At 43.8% G+C, this 7,065-nt stretch overlaps 1 protein-coding gene across 3 annotated transcripts in view; it reads left to right on the top strand.

The window, feature by feature from the left end:
• GARNL3 (GTPase activating Rap/RanGAP domain like 3) overlaps positions 1–7,065 on the top strand; it is a 147,005-nt gene that overhangs the window by 25,302 nt on the left and 114,638 nt on the right. The gene's annotated exons all lie outside the window — the stretch shown is intronic.

Raw genomic sequence — 7,065 nt, 5'->3', positions numbered from 1 at the left:
GTAACGTTTTAATAGGCATTAGAACCACTCATGGAAAGCTATCTTCACCAGAGCCATATGAAAAAAGACTGTGACCTCCCAGTTCTACCATGCTTTGGCTTATGTCGTCCAGTAAAGCAAAGCTCTTAATGCTTCCATTCTCTCTTCATGCAAACCTTACTTTGTGGCCCTGATTTGTTATATAAGGACACATGTTGTTTCTTTTCTGTGATGAAATAAGGTGGCTACATAGGATGGATTACTTCAGATGAAGGCATACAATTGATCTTTGTGCATAATCTTTATAATCACATTGTATATGACGATATTTTTTTACTATTGTGTGTTGAACAGTGGTCTTAACTGAACTTGAATGATGCCCACTTAAGTAGTTTTTCAGAATGGGTACAAGTACTTGAGAACCACTAAGGCAGACAAGGTTCTTTGGGTGAATCTGATATCTTTTATTAGACCAACTTAAATAGTTGGAAAACAATTATTAAGCAAGCTTTTGGGTTCAAAACCCCTTCATCAGGCTAAGGAAGTCTCAGCAGTTGGTGTGTGCCCAGCCTCTGGCTTCTTTACTTTTTATTCCATCCAGGAAGAGCACACACCAATTTATAAGTCCATCATCAAGAAGATCATCAAGATCATCAAGACTCTATCAAGTCTATCAGTTTATAAGTCTTTCATTCTGAAGGACTTTAATATTTTATTGTGCATATTGCTACAACATTTAGTTCCTCAAAATTTATTTTTTTGAACTCCTAAAACAGTTGAATATGATGCTTTCTGTGTATACATTACTTTATTATTTTTAAATGTTCAGTCAGTTCCTAAGTAACAGTACATTCCAGATGACCTCTTTATTGGCTGGGGTCTTTCTTTGGCTCCTGGTTTGTAATTTCTTATGTATCCTAGGAACATCTCTTATGTTGTCTTGGCATAGTTAGCCATCAGCTGACAGGGCTGTTAAAGTCCACCATCTATATGAGGGGATGTTGGTTATTGCTAATGTCCTTAGACCAACACAACTGACAAGGTTCTTTGGGTAAATGTGATATCTTTTATTAGACCAACTAAATAGTTGGAAAAAACTGTTCTTTGCAAGCTTTCAGGTACAAACCAGCAGACTCTCCCTATTCCTGAAGAAGGGTTTTTGTGCCCGAAAGCTTGCAAAGAACAATTTTTCCAACTATTTAGTTGGTTTAATACAAGATATCACATTTACCCAAAGAACCTTGAGCACCTATATGATGCTTTGGGGAAAGCCTTTTGTACTGGGATCCTGCACAGAAACAAACCCATTATTCTGCTTTCAGAACTGTGTTAGTACATTTTATCTTAAGTACTTCATTTTTTCCCAGGACAGTGCTGTGTATGTCTACATTAACTGTGGGTCATTCAAGTTAATTGCAGGTTAGTCATTCCAGGGACAGTCCTGTCAGGCGGTGTGCTCTTGCTGGCCGGCTACTGGCAAAGGGGCAACAGCAGGGAAGGCTGTGTAAATGTAAATGGCTGCTTGGCTCATGTTTTGATCCTATGAGCAAGGCAGGCTCAAATGAGATGTCTGTTTACAGCCTCATAGCTCCTTGGAATTTGTTGTTTGTTTTTTTTCTCTCCTTTGAGCCAGAGGACCTAAAGCATATGCCTATAGGAAATAATTAATTGTTTTTGTATATATTTCCCCCCAATTTGTGTTTCCAAAACTTATCTCCACCACATTCCTCTGACAAATGCCCTTGTAAGTAGATGTGGCTATTAGATCTGCCTGTTCCTCTCTCTTTCTTGCTAATATTGTATTCATCTGTCTTGACTGTACAGCTGAGAAGCCTCCCACAAAAAAATGTAATTTTGCTTGTTTTCTGTGCCCCTTGTATTTCTGCACAAACAACATAGCATGCTAATATGCTTCATGTTATCCAGGTTTATTGTATTTTTTTAACCCAACTGTCATCTAGAATTTTTGCCTCTTTATATTCCCCTGATGACTGAAAGAAGTGTGAAAGATCCCATTCTTCCTTTTCTGTTTAGAGTTGTTTAAATCTTGCCTAATAAGGCTTTTTAGAGTTGAATTTAGGAGATTGGTTATTACTCTTTGCTGAAGTAGAATCTTAAATTGTTTTAAATAATCTCTTAATACCCATCAAAAATGCATGCTGATAATGATTATAATATTGTTTTTCCATATGGAAGTGATTTAATTATAGTTAGATTCATAAATTGTATAAACAAAAAGGGCAATAGGGGAGGTAATTAGCTGAAGGAATTGGCAATTGGAAGCAAACCCTTTTATTTCTAGGCTGCAAAGTCTGGTCCAGGTTGAGTTGCCATTGATCAAATAGTTATCAGATAATACATGTTTGATGCATTATATTAAGATAAGTTGGTGCTGGAGGAATCTTACTTCATTGACTACTAGACAGGTATCCATATCAGGAGAAGGAGAAATCTTTTCTTGGGACCAACTATTTCCTTATTTTGATTTTCAAAGCAGACCATGTAGCTAAGAAGTCTGCAGTATATATTTCTATTGCATGACCTCTGAGACAATGTACTTGGGCTTTGGAATTGAGAAACATTTTGACATTTATCTTGCTGGGATCCTTTGACCCTAGCTGACTTCCTGCCCCTTGGGCAGGTGGCTGGACCTGATGATCTTATGTGGTCCCTTCCAGCCCTAATGTCTATGAAATCTATGAAACATTTTCTAATTCTTAGTTTTTCTCACTAGAACTTCTGCCTTTTGCATATTTACTTTCAAACAAGGCATAGGGATATCACCTGAAAAGATGAGTAGTCTGGGAGACCACTGATTTTAAAGTGTAGAAGTTTAAAAAATATTAAATTTCACTCTGAAATGACTGGGTAGACAGGGCAGATCTAAGAGCACAGGTATACTCTGTAAGAAATTCTATTCCAAAAAATGGGCTGCCAAGTTTTGGACCTGAAGTAAGTGATGGGTTAGGCAAAGAGGATGCAACCTGTTGGCCAATCTTTTGTTACTTCTGATATACTTCTGCCCATTTTCTCATGCTGAGCTTTGAGTGGCATTTGGAGGCCCAGCAGGATTGCTTAACCTCAATAAAAAAGGCAGGCTAATTTTCTCTGTCAGAGGAAGCATTTGCTATCTCCAGCATGCCATTTGGTAATTTCTTTGGATGAATCTTTTCTGGGTTGAGGTATGACCACAGACCAGCTCATCCTCAACAAGTTCTGATCTGACCCGAGGCAGTAGGGACCGCTTACTAACTAGGCCTACTGAAACAAACTCAGTTTTCATATCATAGACACCCTAGCCTCTGAGGCAGATTGAGTAAATAACAGGTACAAATACCAAATAATAAAGCAAACACAAGAACCTTAGAGCTTTCAGAAGGAAAAAAGAATGAGCTACTTAAACTATTCTTTCCATCTCTATCAGATTTGGTAGTTGTGCCAGCAACATCTTGTGGTCAACAGTATCAAAGAGAGCAGAATAAATTAAAATCCATTCTTTTATCAATTAAATAATTGCAGTCTCAATATAGGAACGAGGCTTAAAAAAATGGATGAACTGTTGTCAGAGAAATTAAAGGTTTCCAAAATTGCCACAGCTGCTGCCTCAATAGCAAATCAGTAACTTTTTTTTCCAATTACAGGGAAATTTAAAGATTTAACATTAACCAGTAAGACCATCAGTTTCCAGAATGTTTACTGACTGATAACCCAACAGTTCTTTTCTGGCTGAAATGAATAAGCAGAGCAGAGCACACTTTTTTTCCTCTTCTAAATGCATATAATTATCAAAGTTTATGTGGGGAGGAAGAATAACACATTTTTTCTTTTCACTCTTTTCCCAAATTCCCAAGTTGTCCCTGTGTTTATCCCAGAACAGAAATATCTCAGTGTTGCTGTGTATAGACATTGCCCTTCTAATCAAGATTTAGTGTATGGCTTTACTGCCATTGATTCAATGATGCAATCCTGGGATAATAGTTCAGATGTACCATGTGATGTCCTGTGATACCTCATCCACATCTGTTGTCTTAGGATACCTGTGAACCTTTTTAGGGTTTATCCTGGGACAATGGACATGGGCATCTGAATGATTGCACTTTGTCTTGGGATAAAATGGTTCACACTGAGACTAACGCGGCGTCTGTTTGTAGCCTAACATTCTCATCCATCTTTACTCCTCTCTCTCTCTCGTTACATTCACCCAGGATTTCTACATCTTGCAACTTCTTCCTATGTAATGTTTTGAAGAGATGGCTTTTTTTCTGGCCACACAACTATTCTCATCCATTTCTTTATTATCGTGTTCAGTGATCGGCAACATTTCCCAGTAGTGGGCTGGAAATAGCCTAGCTCAGGTGTGAAGTGGGTCAGCTCTGGGCCCTGGCTGACTGCTTATTCCCACTGCCTGGCGGCAGCGCAGCACCAGTAAAGCTCCCGCCCTGGCATATGACTGGTGTCAAATGCCATCAAGGCCTCCAGTGCTGTATGCTGCTGAAGCCCAAGCTCTGAGGGTTGGATCCATTAGGTCTGTGGGCCAGATGCTGACTGTAGGTTGCCAACTCCCAATCTGTTTTTATTACTGCATCTTCATAGTTTCATAGTTGGTAGGGTCAGAAGGTCATCAAGTCCGAACCCCTGCCATGGGCAGGAAAGCGTACTGGGGTCAAAGGACCCCAGCTAGGTGATTATCTAGCCTCCTTTTGAAGACCCCCCCAGGGTAGGAGCGAGCACCACTTCCCTTGGAAGTTGGTTCTAGGTCCTAGCCGCCCTGACTGTGAAGTAGTGCCTCCTGATATCTAGCCTGAATCTACTCTCCGTCAACTTACGGTTGTTATTCCTTGTTACTCCCGGTAGTGCTCGGGGGAACAGGGACTCCCCCAGTGTCTGCTGGTTCCTCTTGGCCAGTTTATAGGCAGCCACCAGATCCCCCCTCAGCCTTCTCTTGTGGAGGCTAAACAGGTTCAGGTCCCGTAACTTCCGCTCGTAGGGCCTGCCGTGCTGCCCCTCATCATGTGAGTGGCCCTCCTCTGGACCCTCTCCATGCTGGCCATCTCCCTCCTGAAGTGCGGTGCCCAAAACCGGACACAATACTCCAACTGCGGCCTGACCAGTGTTGCATAGAGGGAGAGGATCACCTCCTTGGACTTGCTCATGATGCATCTGTGGATGCATGACAAGGTGCAGTTAGCTTTACTGACCGTATCCTCACATTGGCAGCCCGTGTTCATCTTGGAGTCGATCGTGACTCCAAGATCCTTTTCTGCCTCTGTGCTGACAAGAAGGGAGTTCCCCAGCCTGTAGGTATGCTGTTAGTTCTTTCTCCCTAGGTGCAGCACCTTGCACTTGTCAGTATTGAAACCCATCCTGTTCTCATCTGCCCACCCTTGGAACCTGTCCGGATCTAGTTGCAGCCTGTCCCTCTCCTCTAGTGTGCCCACTTCTCCCCACATCTTAGTGTCATCGTGAATTTGAACAAGGTGCTTTTCACCCCCTCGTCCAAGTCGCTGATGAAGATGTTGAACAGTGTGGGCCCGAGGACTGAGCCCTGGGAACCCCACTGCCCACATCCCCTCAGGTTGAAAAAGACCCGTCCACCACCACTCTCTGGCTGTGTCCCTCCAGCCAATTTGCAACCCATCTTACTGTGTAGGCATCGATGCCACAGTTGCTTAATTTTTAAATGAGTATGGGGTGAGCAACAGTGTCGAAGACCTTCCTAAAGTCCAGAAAGACTACGTCCACCGTGACATCTGTGGCTAAGGATTTTGTGACCTGGTTGTAGAAGGCAACCAGGTTGGTTTGACAGGACCTGCCTCTAATGAACCCATGTTGGTTGTCCCTAAGCGTGATCTCCCTTGCTGGTCCCTTGCAGATGTGCTCCTGGCTAATTTTCTCAAAGAGCTTCCCCAGGACTGAGGTAAAACTGTAGTTTCCTGAGCCCTCCTTCCTCCCTTTTTTGAAAATGGGGACTACGTTGGCCCTTTTCCAGTCCTCTGGCACCTCACCAGAGCACCACGAGTGCTTGTAAAGCCATGCCAGGGGTCCTGCAATTACCTCTGCCAATCCCCTCAGCACTCTGGCGTGGAGATCGTCAGGACCTGCTGATTTGAACATGTCTAGTCCCACCAGAAGTTTCCTGATTGACCCTGGGCCTGGCCATTCCCTTCCCTGGGTCCATCAGGGATCCCGGTGGGGGGGATGCCCTGGTCCCTGCTCAAAAAAATGGAGGCGAAGAAATTGTTAAATAGGTTAGCTTTGTCATCTGGTGTGACCGCCAGATTTCCTAGCGTATCCTGCAGAGGCCCTACGTTACCCAGTACCTTCTTTTTACCCCCTATGTATTTAAAAAAGGACTTATGATCCTTGATCTGGGTTGCTAGTCCCAGTTCCATCTCCGCCTTAGTCTTCCTAACAGCCCCCCTACAACCTTGAGCAATGGAGGTATAATCCTCCTTGGTGATGGCCCCTCCCTTCCATTGGGTGTATGTCTCCTTTTTAGCTTTGAGATGTTCCTAGATGTTTTTGATGAGCCATGAGGGCTTTTGAGCACTCTTGCCCCCTTTCATCTGTGTCGGGATTGTCACCCTTTGGGCTTGGAGGATCGTCTCCTTAAGGAACGACCACTCTTCCTGGACTCCCGACTCCCCTCCCCTCTGGGACCTCAGTGCCTCCCTGACTAGTCTCCTTATCTCATTGAAATCCTCCCTCCTGAAGTCCAGGGCTGCTGCCTTGCTGCCAGCCCTTGACATCCTGCGCTGGATGGTGAATTCCAGCAGGTGATGATCGCTATTGCCCAGGTGGTCGAGCACCCGCAGTCCACTTACCAGGTTGTCACCTGTGGCCAGGACCAGGTCCAGCAAGGCATTTCTCCTGGTGGGACTGTACAGCTCCTGGGTTAGATGGAGGTCCTGTAACTTGGCTAGGAACCTACATGATCGGTCAGACCTGGCTGACTGCTCTTCCCAGCAGATGTCTAGATGGTTTAGGTCACCCATGATGACCACATCCCTTGACCTAACTGCCTCCGCGAGCTGACCTGAGAATTCCCGGTCCAGCTCTTCTCCCTGGTTGGGTGGCCTGTAGTAG

This window comes from Gavialis gangeticus, unplaced genomic scaffold, assembly GCF_001723915.1.
Source record: "Gavialis gangeticus isolate Ggan-Ray unplaced genomic scaffold, GavGan_comp1, whole genome shotgun sequence".
Classification (NCBI taxonomy): domain Eukaryota; kingdom Metazoa; phylum Chordata; order Crocodylia; family Gavialidae; genus Gavialis; species Gavialis gangeticus.
This window is presented reverse-complemented; position numbering and strand designations above follow the sequence as displayed.